This window comes from Ceratotherium simum, chromosome X (assembly GCF_057802395.1).
Source record: "Ceratotherium simum simum isolate JZ-2026a chromosome X, ASM5780239v1, whole genome shotgun sequence".
Classification (NCBI taxonomy): Eukaryota; Metazoa; Chordata; class Mammalia; order Perissodactyla; family Rhinocerotidae; genus Ceratotherium; species Ceratotherium simum.
Window position 1 is genome coordinate 17,237,582 of NC_141940.1, and position 15,854 is coordinate 17,253,435.

Consider the following 15,854-nt stretch of genomic DNA (forward strand, 5'->3'; position numbering starts at 1 on the left):
GAAGAGACTCCAGGCATCTGTTAAGGAAAGGACTGAGGTACACTATGATTGTTACTGTAACCACTGGCCTAATAGTCTCTCCTCTAATGACACATGAAGTACTAGAATTTTAATTTTTGTTTTTGAGTAGAAAAATTATCAAAAATATATCTTCTAGGATAAAATAATACAACTTGGCAAACTTAAGAAGATAAATTTGTCTATAAACTTGTTTTTGCTGCAGAAAATTTAATTTTGTTGGGTAATAGTTAATTTTTGGATGTCTAAGTCAATTTTTATATGTATTAGCTTATAATATCAGATTGAATATTTGATCGAGGATTATGAAAAAATGCCTCTTAAAATTTAGTAGCATATTTCTTAAGTACTTTAAATTAAACATTTTCTATTTAAAATTTTTTAAAAACTACCAAACTGAAACTTCTATTTATAATAAGGAAGTTCATCCTCTTCCAGGCCATTTAATTCATTTAATTCAGTTTTAATCAAGGTTCCTTTCTTACTCTCATCTATTTTACATAAGGCTCCTGGACAGATTTTACTAATCTCCAAGACAGTGCACTGCAAGTTCCTTAGTACTCGCTCAGTGGTATGCTGGTAAATAGTTAACTGGCTCTCTAAAAAATATGTAAATAAATAAAAAACACTGATTTGTAATGTTTGCCAATTTCTATCATGTAAACACTTTCACCATGGTCAATTCCAAGCCACCAACATCATGTCGCTAAACATACAATCAGCTCTTGGCAGTTGTGAAGCAGTATACTCTCGGGAACTAGTGCCAACCAGCTCTAGCACACTACAGGACCCACTATCTCCCTTTCCAGAGTACTATTGAACACACTCACAAACATATTGACTTCTGCAATAGAATCGGGTACAGAGTGATCATGGTCTGTAAATAGGTGTGTATATTATTGTTGTTAGGAGATAATCTGGGTTTATGACAGCAGTTCTGACCTATTACTACTGATTTATGGGACAAGGAACAGAAAAGAGTTTTCTTCTTTTGTGCAATTAAGGATTGTTTATCAAGCACAGAAGTATGCCAGCAGCTGAAATGGGGAAAAATATTTTTTTAAAAGCCTAAATAGTTATTTTTAGGTACACACTCCTCTTCAAATTGAGACTAATTTTTTCTTGTAACAATTGATTCAAAAAGCAAACCTACATGGTCATAAAAATATTTAAATGCATCTTTCTTCTTAAAAACTTAAGTGATTGAATCTTTAAAAGATTAAAATTAGAACTACCAAATGATCCAGCAATCCCACTTCTGAATATATATCCAAAAGAATTGAAAGCAGGGTCTTGAGGAGATATTTGCACACCAACATTCATTGCAGCATTGTTCACAATAGCCAAGAGGTAGAAGCAACCCAAATGTCCATTGACAGATAAATGGATAAACAAAATGTGGTCTATACATACAATGGAATATTATTCAGCCTTTAAAAAGGAAGGAAATCCTGTCACATGCTACAGCATGGTTGAACCTGGAGGACATTATGCTAAATGAAACAAGTCAGTCACAAAACGACAAATACTGTCTGATTCTACTTATATGAGGTATCTAAAGTAGCCAAATTCATAGAAACAGAAAGTAAAATGGTAGTTACCATAGGCAGTGGGCAGGGGAAATGGAGAATTGTTTAATGGTTATAGAGCTTCAGTTTTGCAAGATGAAAAATTCTCGAGATCTATTTCACAGCAATGTGAATACACTTAACACTACTGAACTACACAATTAAAAATGGTTAAGATGGTAAATTTTATGTTATGTGTTTTTTACCACAGTTTTTTAAAAAAAGCTTAAGTGATTGAAGTGTTGTGAATGGAATGCTTATGATTTGTAGTGGTCTAGCTCTTTTTCTATTGCATGTGTCTGTGAGAAGACAGGGTACCAAGTTTCTGGAGAGAATTTGGTCTCTGGAAATTTGGGTTGAGCAAAATTTGCTTGTACTATGACTGTATTGTGTGGAGGCAAGGGGATATATCTAAAGGAAGAGCCACATAAAAGTGTCAGGTGGGCCATCCCCTGAGCTGTGGACCTGTAGGGCTTATATAGAGAGGAAGAAACTGCCAGAAATGGGATAGGACTGAAATAGGAGGGGTCAGAAGACAGTGAATGCTCAAAGTGGAGAGATGAAGAGAACCTGGAATAATTCACTTGTAGGCAGTAGGATGTTTTACGTGATTTCTACCACTGTAACAGGAATTTATGAATCCTCCCACACAAAATGAGCCTAATTTGAACTCATTTGAACTCTGGTCTTGATTTTTTCAGCCAATAAATTTATGTAGATTATAAATAGGTCAGTGTTAACTAACAACTTTTGGGTTTCATTTTATATGATTTTGAAAAATGTGTGTTTCCTGCCACATATTTTCCAATGCATTTCAAAATACCATTATTTGTAATTTAGTTTACATACCGGAATACATTCATACACCTGTTCATTCATTTTTTTAACCCATCCACCACTGTGTTAAGCCCTGTGCTTGATACCAAGATGTGTAAAATTTTCAATAAACATGCACTCTATTAGATGAGATAACTATATACACAAATTATTGTTAAACATGGAAAAGTAAGTGTTTTAAGGAAATATCATGGAAAGCTGGAGAAGGAAGCTCTTACTTCCAAAAAAGTTTATTAAGGAGAAGACCAGGAAAGTGATGGGCCTTGAAATATAGGTAGGAAATTTATAGTCAGAAATGGAAGCAAAGTATATTCCACACCAAGGGAATACAATGCCTAGAGTACTAGAAATGTGAGAAAGTGTATGGTGTACAGGGAATCAGTTGTCTGCCTGCACCTGAGAAGCCCGCACAGTGAGAGAGGAGACTGAAAATGTGGGTTGAGGTCAGATCATTGAGTGTTTAGAAACCTGGACTTGATTCTTTAGGCAATGAGGAGCCATTGAAAGTTTATGACTCATTTAAAAATAATATTATGTAGAAACATTATTGGCAAGAGTTTGAAGAATATCTATTAGAGACAAAGGGAAACTATTATGAGCTAGAAATCTACAAGGCAATCCAAGCACAATATCCCAATTAGGGGCCTATCAGAGTGGTCCAGATGAAAGATGATGAAGGCCCAAACTAGATTGATGACTGTATGAAAAGAAAGAAGGAGACAGCTTAGTTTTAAGATTTAATTTTTTGAAACTTAAATGGAATCCTCATTTAAAATGGAGTTGGGAGGCCAGAAGAGAGAAGGTTCATGCACATGTCACTCATGGCACACTACTGACCCCAAAAGGAAGAGACGCACCTTGCAGCTCCTATAGGAAGTGATACTACTTTACTACCTCAGCAGAAGGAAGAAATTCCTCCTTGCCCAGGAATAGCTCAGCCAATGAGAGACTGCCATAGCTCAGCCAATGAAAAGCGCCTATACCTGGAACACCCAATCTCCTCCAATGTACTCTTCCTTTACAACAGCCTCTCCCAACTTCATAAACGAAAGTTCCTCTCCTTTGTTTCTCCTGACTTGCAGTGTGGTTGGCTGGAGACCACAAGTCCCAAATTGCAATTCTTTGCTGTTCCTGAATAAACCTATTTTTCTGGTAAAATAACTGGCTGTTTATTTGTTTTAGGTCAATAATTTAACATAAAATTTTTTTGGACAAGGCTTAGCAACTCATTAGATGTGAGGATTGAAAAGGAAGTAGAAAATGACTCAGAAATTGATTACTGGCCTCAGTGGCTGAAACAATGGTAATTTTGTTTAACTGAAGTAGGACATAAAGAAGGAGAAATGCTTTTTCAGTTTAAAGTAACGGATTAAGTTTTGGACAGATTTAAGATGTTTGGGAGACATCAGTAAGGCAATATCTACCAAGCAGTTAAAGCTCTTGTTTATAGAGGGCTTACTATGTGTTGGCATTTTGCTAGGCCCTTGACATGCACTATATTGCTTAAAACTTACAATGGCTTTATGAGGCAGGTTCTTTTCTTTTTTTATCATCTCTCTATTATAGATCAAGAAAAAGAGCCTTAGAAAAGTTAAGTAACTTTCTCTAAGCCCCACAAGTTGCTAATACTTGAGCCAAGGTTAAACCTAAGCAATCTTACCTTATGGCCCACCCTATTGGCCACTGCCCTATATTAGCTCCCTAATATGTAGATTTGGAGCTTAGGAGAAAAGTCAGAGCTAACAAAGTAGATTTGGAAGTTTATTCCACAAGGCTTTATTGAACTCCTGCCAATGTCCAAGCATAGTGCTCTGAGTTGCAAGCACACACATGCCGTTGGCATGACCCTAGAAATGAGAATTAAAATAATGGACTAAATCTGGGCCGGCCCCGTGGCTTAGCGGTTAAGTGCTCGCACTCCGCTGCTGGCGGCCCGGGTTCGGATCCCAGGCGAGCACCGACGCACCGCTTCTCCGGCCATGCTGAGGCCGCGTCCCACATACAGCAACTAGAAGGATGTGCAACTACGACATACAACTATCTACTGGGGCTTTGGGGGAAAAATAAAGAAAATTAAAAAAAAAATGGACTGAATCAATGAGTGCGAACATTAGGAAGAGAAGAGGCTAAAGTGAAGAATCATGGATTGGGCTCATGAATAAGTAACACTCAAGAAGAGGGAAAATAAGTAGTCAGAAAAATGAGAAGAAAACTCAATCCAGGTGGCAAGAGAACTAAAGAAAGAGAGTGGTCAATTCCGTCAAGTATTCCAGAAAATAATTAAATGAAAGAATATTGATAGGAGGTGTGGAGTTTTATAAATTTTGGTGTAATTAATTATCTTCATAGAAACTAGCCTGTCATGACTTTTTGAGAGAATGTGAAGTGCAATGTGAAGATATATGTAAACTAATATACTTAGAATTTTGAGCATGAAAAGACAGATCTTTTGCCCATTTTTTAACTGGGTTGTTAGTTTTGTTGTTGTTGAGATGCATAAGTTCTTTACATATTTTGGAGATTAACCCTGTATCAGATGTATGGTTTGCAAATATCTTCTCCCAATTGTTAGGTTGTCTTTTCGTTTTGTTGATGGTTCCCTTTGCTGTGCAGAAGCTTTTTAGTTTGATATAGTCTCATTTGTTTATTTTTTCTATTGTTTCTCTTGCCTGGTCAGACATGGTGCTTGAAAATATGTTGCAAAGACCGAAGTCGAAGAGCGTACTGCCTATGTTTTCTTCTAGAACTTTCGTGGTTTCAGGTCTTACATTCAAGTCTTTAATACAGAGGGGAAGGAGGGAGGGAGGAGGGTGAAAGGGATAATTAGGCACATGTGTGTGGTGAGGGATTGTAATTAGTGTTTGGGTGGTGCACATGAGAACATGATGTAATCCATGCAGAAATAGAAGTATAATGATGCACACCTGAAATTTATACAATGTTATAAACCAATGTTACTGCAATAACCAAAAAAAAAAGAAAAGAAAAACAACAAAAGAAAGACAGATATGAGAGGATGGCTTAAGGGAGAAGCCAAATTGAAGACAGGGTTTTGTCATTTGCTTTCTGCCTCACAGACTTTTTTGCTGATTCTACAGCCTGAGGGAAGGGTATTATGTGTATAGTCAAAGCACTCTGTTCTTACAAAGTCAGAATTGGAGAGTAGATGATCCATCAATTGAAAAAGTTGATTCAACAGAAAATCGTATAAATAATGATATCTGCATACATTAAGCATTTTATTTTAATATGAAACATGTAAATATTCATTTATTTACCAACTTTTTGCTGAGGAGCCAAGGCCTTTTCTTTACATGCAGGCCTGCTAGTTGCATTTCCTCATTGTCTGTCCTGTATAAACTGCATTCATAATATAGTCTCCACCACTTCCTGTCTGGGTTGCTTCAAAGAGAAGGAGACCTTAGAGTCACTGTGAAGCAATGCAGAATACAGAGACCTTCTTGATGTTTTTGATTCTTTTAATCTTTTGCCATTTTCTTTCTCACACATAATTCAACAATTTTGATAATGACTTTCCAAAGCATTCAATCTGGTTTTCATAAAAGGATCAACTCTCTTTTCACATAAATATTTCACTAGTTTGTACTCTGATTCAAGCTTACACAAGGCCTCCAGGCAAGAAACAGGTGAAAGAGGCCCATGGTAGCTGAGCGGAGGACCACAGGAAGAGAAATTTGTCCTGCTCTTGGGACTGCAGGGTGAAAAGAGGGATGTGTCCCTGCCTAGGCCAGATGTGGACTCTGTGAGTGGGAGCCTTCCTGGGTCGTTTGGAAAAGGACCCCGCCATCGGAAATAATCCATAATCAATCTATAAATCAAAATTGGGGTGAGTTTATTATGAGCCAGGTCTGAGGACTATAGCCCAGGGGCTTTCTTCTCCAAGGAAGGAAGAACACCAAAGAAGTGGGGTGTACAGGGTGGTTATATACCATCTTGGAACAAACAGCATATATCACATATGACAAGAATATCTCTTTTACTACTGTGACGAGATGCTTAGCTGGCACAGCAGGTCAGGGGTCACAAGGTGAGCACAGCAAGTTAGTAATTAATCCTTAGTTTCTAGGAAGAGAAGCTTATCCTTAAAGAAATGCTGATATGCGGGAAAGCTACATCCCTATCTTTAAGGGCATCATTCTTGTCGTTGGGACATTGTAAATGTTTAAAGCAGATGTACAATGCATGCTCGATAGGCCACATCAGGCCTTTTTGGAAAAACAAGGTCAGGCTGAACTAGTTTTAAACTAAATGGCTTCCTCATATACTCCAATATATCCTGTTGCTTTTTATTTATTCATCAACCCCATCCAAGAGAACTGCCAGGAGCAGGGAAATCTGAGCAAAAAAGGCTGGAGGTGCACTTTCAGCTGCTGGGAGTGTGTCTTATGGGAGGGACAGAGGAGAGGTGTTGTCCAGGTCCCATGTTGAAGGAGTGGTTGTCAGATGTTCCTTGGGGAGGAATCTCAAGGAAACACATGAAATGCATCCCATAAAGGAAAGAGTCAACTCTCAACAGCCATCCAGACCAGACAGCATCAAGACCAAGTCATGACACTACTCTTCAAGTAAGACTCTCCCCTCTCCAAGGGTCACCCTTCCCCATCCCACCTTGACCCTAGAGATGTGTAAAGCCCCATCAGCAAGCATAGGTGTGAAGAAAAAGATTTGCAAGGCAGGTAAATAGACTAGAAGCCAACTACATCTCCACTTTGCTGCCAGAAGCTTTCCAGCTTAAGCAGGTCTTATCTGGGACAGGGACATGATTAAATTTTAGGTATAGTTGGGATTTTCACCGTTAAAAGAGAATGGAGATTTTAATTACTGAAATTATCTTATTTTTATGATTAATAGTGACCACGGAACATTTTATCTAAAAGTAATCAAAATAATAACAATAATGATAGGAACTGGCCATGATTTTACACAAAGAGTGAAGACAGTTTGTACCCCCAGAGAGGGTTTAAACAAATTTGGAGGGGGTGTGCGGTGGGGGACAATCAAGTACTCTGCTTGTACCCTATATAGCTATCTTATTCTCATGCAAAAGTTACAAATAGTGACCAAAAATGTATTTTAGCTTCCAGGGAATGTTGATTATAAATGGAATGATACTTTTGCTCTCTTATTTATATCTTTTGTACTATGATAATCATCTTTCAGGATGACGTAAGAGTACAGTCATTTAGATGTAAATACTAATTTGACATAACTCATGCAGAGTTTTTCTTGGTGATTTCCATATTGCCCTACCCTGTGAATGGCTTCCTCTCCCAATGTCAGGGATTGGAAACAGAGGTTTTACTTTGTTTTAGATTTTTTTTCTATCTCCTACTCGTTATAATATCCTTATTCATTCCATAAATAATCATACAAGGTATGCACAGGTCTCATGGAGGGTACAGGCGTGTATAAACAGAAAGACAAATAACGCCCAATCTAATTGCAAAATACGTTGAGCTCTGCAACTCTCTCTGGTTTGCCTAGAGTTTAGGTGAATGGTCATTGTGTTCACACGCTCATGATGAAATCTGTCTGTGTGTGAGGTTAAAGCTGCACAGATCTGTTACTTTCGAATAAAAATAATATCATAAGGCACTTCTTTGTGCCACTTGAACCCCTAGCAAAGATGCATTTATTTTTTTAAAGCTTGTTATCACCTGGTTGACAGGTAATAAAATTTGTCCGAAGTAAAAGCTGAAAGCGGAAGTGTAAAGTAATGTATGAAAACCTCAAAAAATTCATCTGTGCAGGCAAATCCATACACAAAGTACTGAAAAATTAATGTGACATGCATATATATGGAGCTTTTTTTACATTATGTAGATGCTGCTGTAGTTCATAAAATAAAGCCATTTAAAAGCAAAGAAAAAGTCACCTGTGACATTTGGGCACACATATGATGCGGCTCAGGGCAAGCCACCCAAAATATAACAAAGTAGCATATTAATTATTTTGAATTAAAGTTACTTGAGGAATAGCTGGTGCAAGAACTCTCTGACCCTCTTATTTGTCCCCCTGGAAGCTGGGAATAAATCCCCCATGTGAAAAGCACCCTCCCTGCACCACGAGGTAGAGAGACATCCTTATCATCAGAGATTGGGAATTCAGGGCTGAGAAGGCTATGTAAATAAACTCTGCTTAGATCCTTCACTAATTAGTACCCAAGCTTAAGTTTCTTTGTCTTGTCAGTTCTTCAAAAATTTATTGTTTCTTTGTCTAAAAGGTTTAAAAGCTGCCTGTTCCGGTCACTTCTCTGAGCCTCATATCTTCGGGGTTCCTGTATGCATGAAATTAAAATTTGTTTTTTCTCCTGTTAATCTGTCTTGTGTCAATTGAATTATTACACTAGCCAAAAGAACCAAGAAGGGTAGGGGGAAATTTTCCCCTCCCTGACACATACACAACTGATCTTTCAATTGAGGACACTATTCCCAAACTAAATACAATATCCTAGAAGAAGTAAAGAGTTTATAGTCATAATTTGGTTTTGTCAGAGCAGAATATGCAAATAAACTAATACTTGCTACTTGGATTAAACATATCCTTACCTTGTTCATACACTTGATATGAAGGAGTAATGGCAAGGTGTGTTCTCCCTGCATGCATAGCATTTGCAGGCTGTCTTTCTATGACTGTTGAAGGGGCACGTGCATGCTACACTGAGTTCTTCTAACTGGACCCTGTAAAATCACAAATGCTCTGTTGCTAGGATTTGTAGGATTCTTTGTGTTGCTTTATACAATTTCATACACTGATACTATTTCTGAGGTGGGTGTAATAATCTACATGTCAATTAAATTTTTTTTGGTGAGGAAGATTTCCTTGAGATAACATCTGTTGCCAATCTTCCTGTTTTTGTTTGAGGAAGATTAGCCCTGAGCTAACATCTGTACCAATATTCCTCTATTTTGTATGTGGGTTGCTGCCTCAGCATGTCTGACCAGTGGTGTAGGTCCACACCCGGGATCCAAAACTGTGAACCTGGGCCGCCAAACAGGGCGTGTGGAACTTAACCACTATGCCTCACGGCCGGCCCCCTCATTTAAATTTTTCCTACACTATAAATATTATTAAAACTGTTATTTGAGTTCATGTTTGATGTTAAAATACAAATCATACACTTTTATGTATGCATTCACTTTCCCCAATACTGTTCTCATTATATTCCCTTTGTGTGGAATACACTTTGCCTCCATTTCTGACCATGAAATTTCTATCTGTATTTCAAGGTCCTCTCTTTCGTGATGTTTTCCTTAACAATAATATTTCGAATTAAGAACTTCTTTCTCAATCTTGCTATAAAGTCAGTAGAAGAGAATACTTTGGAAGAGCTGCAGGAGTTGGGAAGTTTAGATGATGGACTTAGAAAAGAGGATATACACAGCCCTATGAGGATGATGGTCTAGTGGCTGATGCAGTCCCAGGATTCCTGGGCTTTTTGTGGTGATTGATGTGAGGATCTCAAGACAGATCGTGGTGGTGAGGCAGGGAGTGCTGGTGTGGAAGGCAAAGGTAGGAATACTTGCCAGGAACATACAGAGTTCTTGGGTGTCCTCCTCACAGTCTTGAGGCAGTGAGGACCTTATTTGGAGACAGTCAATCTTAGGGGCTCCTGCTTTATGCTCAGAGCACATGAAGCTCTGGGGCTTCCCTTCAGCTCCCAGGAATGAGTTGATGAGGAATTTGAAGAAGTAAGCCTGATAAGGACGAGAACTGTGCCTTTTCATCTTTTTCACTAGCGTTAGCTGAGCATGTAATAATATTGCTTTAAAAAGTTAAATGAATTACCAGACAGCCCCTGTCTTCCATAATTCACTCAATTTAATTCATCGTGCTTTTAAGGAGCTTAAAAATATGCTTGAGAAGCACAAAAAGTTACACAAAAGAAAACACAATAAAAAAGAGATCACAAGGTCAATTAATTGCAAAATTAGAGGTGCTGATGACTGAAGTGCTTATGGTCTGCCAAATGCATTCCTTACATCAGGGTTCATTGGGTTTTGTTTATATAGTAATAATAATAATAATCCTTAGTTTTCTCCAAGTAGCAGATTTTGACTCTACTCAAGAAAGTACTAAAAAATCAATTCTATTTATGTTCTTCAGGTTAAGATCATAATCTACTCTGAGATGCATTTAACATTGTATACTTCACAGCGTGGTGTTCAATATGTATTTTAGAATATATTGCCATTGAAGTAAATATGCTGACAAATTTGTGATAATTACATGGAGTATTCATTTTTCCTACAACCATTGTATGTGAACCAGCTAAGATATTGACTCCACCCTCCTAAGTTGTGTGCTGGGCCTTCACCCTTTTGACTATCTTTGCTGTTATTTGTTTGTTGCTTTTTTATGATCAAGTTTTGGTATCAGACAATCATAAAATTCTCTAGACATTGAAATTGTCTGTGTCAATGAATAGGAAGGGGTATTCGTATTCCATACCCAATACAGAGAATATCTTATATCTTAGTTTATATTGTGGGCATATATATATATGGGCAGTTAGGTCATAATTTTGTCATTGAATTTAAACCAGGCTACTATCAATTGCACTGCTCCAGGCTTTTTAATAAGCCCATTATACAACATATTTCAGATATTCTGCAAAATGATTTTACTTTAAAATGGCAGGATAATAGCACAATGCAACAGCAAAAAGAACTGCATTGACAAGCTGCCACATATCTAGATGATTTTGTTTACCTCAATCCATAAAATGATTATTAATTTTAATAACTAGACACGCAATTATTTTGAGTGAGGAAGGAATTTATTTTGCTTCAGCATCAACTAATATTTATGAGCTTGCTATGTCTTAGGTATTGTGCCATATGCTTCCATGCACATTGTTTCAGTGCAAGATTTGGAATATATTTGATTACAGCTTACACGCTCTTCAGAATAGGGACATATGCAGGAAATGGAAGGTCCCTATATCAAGAAAGGCCTCTGATCTTTAGTAGAGAAATAAACCAGCAAAGTAATGAAACAGTCCATATTATAGAAGAGATAAGGAAAGTTTGGATCAAAAGATATGTCTTTCTCACTCTTTATAAGGTGAGAGGATTCTCGTAGACTCTTGCTCCACTTTTCTTTTTTTTTTTTTTTTTTTATTGCAGTAACATTGGTTTATAACATTGCAAAAATTTCAGGTGTACATCATTGTACTTCTATTTCTGCATGGACTACATCATGTTCACCACCAAAATACTAATTACAACCCATCACCACACACATGTACCGAATTATCCCTTTCACCCTCCACCCTCCCCCCTTCCCCTCTGGTAACCACCAATCCAATCTCTGTCCCTATGTGTTTGTTTATTGTTGTATTATCTACTACTTAATGAAGGAAATCATACGGTATTTGGCCTTCTCCCTCTGACTTATTTCACTTTGCATTATACCCTCAATGTCCATCCATGTTGTCACAAATGGCTGGATTCCACTTTTCTATTAAACAAAATAGAGCAGAAAAAAGCCTCATCTATCTATAACTCCTAGATTTTATGATATACATGGAATAGAGGAACAAATAAAATGACACCACAAGGAAGCAATCAACCAATTCCAAAATGTGGGAGATTCTTCAAGAAAAAAAACTCATTCTTAAATCAATAAAAAAGGATGTCAGGAGAGGACTATTGAATAAAAGATACTTAGATATAAAAAGCAAATTAAATCTGTGGATGTTATTTGGATTCTCATTTGAACAAAACAAGTAAGAGAAATTTGAATATGAATTTGGAATTAGATGATTTTTTTTAAGTGGCCTTGGAATTACTATTAATTGGGATCTGGCATATCCTTATGACTTAGTAATGCATAATGCAGTAATAAGGGGTGAAATAACATAACGTTTTGGATTTGTTTTAAATTACTTCAATCAAAAATGTCAGGGGAAGGATAAATGAAACGAGGTGGCCAAATGTTGACAATTATTGAAGCTTTGGGACAGATAAAGGAATCTCATTAAACTTGTCTTTTAAAAATTATGAATGTTTAAAATTTTCATAATAAAAATTAAGAAATTATTCAAAAGCAAGTTGATGACTTAAATAGTAATCGTTGAATCATCCAGCCTGTCATTGTATTTTTGGCTGCCACTAAGCTTGTAGGGCACTGGAGAATTAGATAGACAAGGACAGGAAAAAATTATTCTCATTTATAATGTGACAAGCTCAGGGCTCTTATGGAGTCCATGTACTCATAAGGTATCCATAGATATGTTTCAGGAGGGTTTGAACTTTCACTAAGTATATACGAAATTTTTATTTGAAATTCTTTCTGGGGAGGTGGTTCATAGGTTTCACTAGATTCTCAAAGTCATTAATGACTGACAAAGGTTTAAGATATACTAGATTAGAGGATTTCTAAAGCCTCTCCTGGCTCTAAAATTCTACAAACCTGAAGGGGATCAGAATATGCCACCCCAAATCATGCCACTTTGGCATGAGGATTATTTTGAAGGCAATGGAGAGAAAGCAAACATAGGAAGGACTTTTTGCCTTTCCCCTATCTGCCTGAAGTAGGACAAAAATTTCCCTTTGTGAAGGTGGCCCCTCCCCTCTCTTGTTCCAGGAGGAGGAAACAACCCTCACCATCAGACATGGAAAGATAGCATCAAGATGAGTCTGCACAAACTTATTGAAATTACCCTTATCTTCCATAATTTCCCATATATTTACATTCCCACAATTTACTGCCCTTAGAAGCCCCAACCCCTGTTTCCTTTGTCTAGTCAGTTCTCCACAATTTATCACCCTTTGTTAAAATGGTATATAAGCTTCTGAGTCTAATGGCTTCTTTGAGTTTTCACTTCTATGCTGTGAAACCTCTGTGTACATAAAATTAAAATTAAATTTGTACTTTATGCATTTTCTTCTGTTAATTTTACTTTCATCTGTTTAATTTGCAAGTCCCAATAACAGAACATAAAAGTTTTTCCTCCTCTACAAACCCATATGTGTAAGAACAAGAAATAGAATTGTCCTATAGTAAGAACTCCCTGCACAGTGGAAAGGACTCCATGTTTCATGAACAATTCATTTTGAATGCATTTATATTCTTAAGATAATGCTTAAGTGCCATCAGATACATTTCAATAAAATCACATCTAGATGTTAGACCAGTTCAATCATTAACAAATGGCAAAATACATCAATGTAATTTTCTCTTAGATGCTCTTCAATGTCACCCTAAAGTCTATGCAGTAAAATCTCACTGTTAAAAAATTTGTTTGCCAAAAGACCTTAAAAAGTGGGAAGCATTATAGTAACATAAAAATCCCCTGGCTATATAGAAGGAAGAAACATAATACCTTTAAGTGCCAGCATCTTATTGACTGTGAGGGGAAAAAATGTGCTAGAAAAGACTGAGGCTTCTCTAAATCAGAAATTAAGAACATGTATGTGGCTTGTCAATGCACTTCTTTTTGCCACTGCATTGTGCTATTATGCTACCTTTTTAAAGTAAAATCATTTTTCAGAATATCTGAAATATGTTGTATAATGGGCTTATTAAAAAGCCTGGAGCAGTGCAATCGATAGTAGCAGCCTGGTTTAAATTCAATGACAAAAATTATGACCCAACTGCCCATCATCTAGTGTTGTTACAGTTAATAATCACGCTTCACACCCTGCATAGACTCCTAGTCATTGTTATCCTGTTCTTGCTTTAGTCAAGCCTGATGATGAAGCAGTGCAGAGCAAATGGCAGATTGTGTGTGTGTGTGTGTGTGTGTGTGTGTGTGTTAGTGAGGGTCATTTTTTATGTTAAAAGTCTGTATTAGCTATTGTCACAATAATGCCCAAACTCAGTGACCTATAATAACAAGCATTTAGTTGTGCATTCATATTTCTGCACATTGTTCATGAGCTAGAGTTTGTCAGTTCTTGGCTGCACAGTCCTGTTTCAGATGTGAGTTGGCTGGGTTTGGTTCCGCCTGCAGGCTGGATCAGCTCCATGTCTTGTCATTAGGGGCCTAGGATGAAAGGGGCATGTGCTTCTCATGGTGGATCACCAGAACATCAAGGGCATTTACTCATATCACATACTATCACATCCCATCAACTGAATCAAGTCACTTGGCCAGCCCCAAAGTCTTTCAATTCTTTTAAATGCACCAAGCTCTTTTCTGCCTCAGGGCATTTGCACATACTGTCCCCTCTACTCCACTCATAATCCTTTGCTCAGTAAATGTCTACTTATCCTTCCTTTCTCAACTTAAATATGGCTTCCTCAAGTGGTCTTCCCTGACACCTAATCTAACATAGTCTCCACCGCCACTATTATCTCACAATCAGAGCAGCCTATTTCTTCCTTCCTAGACCATCATAATTTTTACTTTCATGCTTACTTATGTGATCACATCCACCTTTCCCACTAGACCAAAGTGAACTGATGCCTAAGCCATGGCCTCTTTTTTTCGCCTTTGAGTTGGGAACAGATATTTAGCCCGGGATTGAAAAAAATAGCTGTTGCATAAATGAGTGAAGACCATGAGAACCCTGTAGGGAGAATTTCCTCTTGTCAAACGTACTGAGTTTACGAGTTTGGAGACAGACAGGTAAATGTGAATTTGATTCCCAGCTCTATTGTTTAAACAACCTCTGTCCTTTACAAAGTCACTTGACTTCTCTGTGCCTGTGTTTAACACTAACTCTGTACTCCCTAACTCTGAATGTATATTTGAGGATTAAATGAGATAGTGGATGTAAGTTCCTAGCCCAATGCTGTGAGTATACCGGGCAGTCAAAATTCGTGACCATTTTGCTCTCTTTATCCCCCATGGCAGCAGAGCCCTAGTCCCATTCTCATACAGACTAGCCGGCATTTTAGAGTCCTCGGCATTCTTTCTGGTTAACGGAGTGCAAATAGTGTTCTTTGATACCATAGGAAGGTAATACGTGTGGAACTTGGAACTAATGAACACTTTCCTAACTGATACTCTGTTTCAGTCTCTATTTCACACTTCTGTTTGCCTTTAGCCTGAAATAGATGGGATTATCACAGGCAACAATGGAATTGTAAAGACTATAGAGATGAAATTCTAGAAAAGAGTGAACAGCATCAACAAAAATAAAGCAAAAGGAAAGCATGCAGCATGTTGCAAGAGGAGTTCATGTCCCCTTTGGATGCAGAGTTTGCTGGTCCTAATCACCAGGACATGGAACAATAGTGAGTCCAAGGTGTAGTTCTAGAGATGGGAGGTGAAAAATTGTTTTATAACACTTGAGTTTGAGCTCAAGATGGATTGCAGTAGGCAACTGATTACACATTTAAGAAACTTAGGCACCACACCTGAGTGGGAATGGAGATTTGAAATTCAGATTGGAAGTGGCATCTGATGCCATACGTGTAACCAGTTGAACACAGTTGGGTCTCAATGGTTATAGGGCT